Source organism: Python bivittatus, unplaced genomic scaffold (genome assembly GCF_059951505.1).
Source record: "Python bivittatus isolate LINGU-HERP-01145 unplaced genomic scaffold, Pbiv_v1 ctg000070_np1212, whole genome shotgun sequence".
In the NCBI taxonomy this organism is placed as follows: Eukaryota; Metazoa; Chordata; class Lepidosauria; order Squamata; family Pythonidae; genus Python; species Python bivittatus.
In genome coordinates, this window is record NW_028277034.1 from 3,430,498 (window position 1) to 3,431,872 (window position 1,375).

General features: G+C 36.2%; 1 pseudogene; it reads right to left on the bottom strand.

Annotated features, from left to right (window-relative positions):
- Positions 1–535: 535 nt before the first annotated feature.
- Positions 536–626, bottom strand: LOC112541202 (U2 spliceosomal RNA; annotated as a pseudogene).
- Positions 627–1,375: the final 749 nt, after the last annotated feature.

The following is a 1,375-nucleotide window of genomic DNA, read 5'->3' on the forward strand; positions in this document are numbered from 1 at the left end:
GAAAACACCAGAAAACTGCAGCATAAAGCTAAATGTTGGAGCCTTTGAGAGCATCTAGCTGTCAAGACCTAGTACCATGTATATATACATAGTAAATGTATGGAAGACCAGAAAGAGCCCCTTGGGCTGCAGGCTAGTAGGAAGTTTAAAAACAAAAACATTCTGGAAGAAGATGGGGCAAAAAACTGGTTGCATCGTTGTCAAGAAAGCCAGTCTCATGGCTGAGGAAGTCTTCACTTAACTTTACCTTACGTAATCCTAAAACAGTTATAACACAGCAACAATTTTCAAAAGCAAACAAATGAACCACAAAAACCTGCATCTCTCCCCTTTATACCAGCACCTTGTCTTTTTTACTCCCCAAATTATTAAGAGCAGTTTTGTGGCCATCAAAAATTGCTCATCCTACCTAATATTAGAGGTTGAACATGAGATACTTAATGCATAAAGAATGTGATTTACCACCATGCGATTCTTTTAGAGTTATGGCATGTATGCTCTAAATTTCAGGAGCCTTAGTTAGCATTTCATAAGTAAAGACTCTGGTTGTAAATAAGCTTATTATCTTTCATAAAGAATGACAAAAGATACTACACTTGATCTTAGCCAAAAGGCTGAGAAGTTTTCCTCTATAGCCCTTTCTGGCCCACCAAGTTTTTCACAACATTTCATCTACTGTTCATAAGTGAAATGTTCACACCTGCAAGGTTTAATGCCTTGCCTTAATCTTGATTAACTTCTCTTATTTAGAACATTTTTGTATTTGTTCTGATCCTGCCACTGACTCAGCAGTACAACTTACTCTACTTGTCTCCTCTACTGCATTGGCACGAAGAGCATTTTCTCCTACTTTTCTCCTACTGCACGGCTTGGTCAGATTTGGACATTACCTACTTACTGGCAGACCTATCTCCAGAAATCTCCAGGGTAAATCAATAAAGTAAATTAGAATTATTCATAATCTGGGTTGCTAATATTTTAATTACTATTTGTTCCATAATACACAAAGTATTCTTCCAACAAATCAGTTGGAATTTGGAACCATAAATTTGCAAATGTTACTACTGAATTTTGTGTGTCAATTAAAAATTCCAAAGGAGCACAGTTTTATTGCCCTGCCACAATCCTTGAACTGACAACTTTCTATTCAACAGCTAAATTTCTTTGCCAGATTGTCAATGTGGCATAAACAAACAACTAATTCAACAACTAACAAGTTGTTTAATCCTACTAGAACATAATAAAAGTGATTGTTAGGAGTTTCAGATGAGCCAATACATTATTCTCATAGCACTTACTTCCCTAATCTGTGGAATTTGGTCCTTTGGTGTGTGGTAACAGCCACTAGTCTGTATGATTTTAAAACAGGATTAGA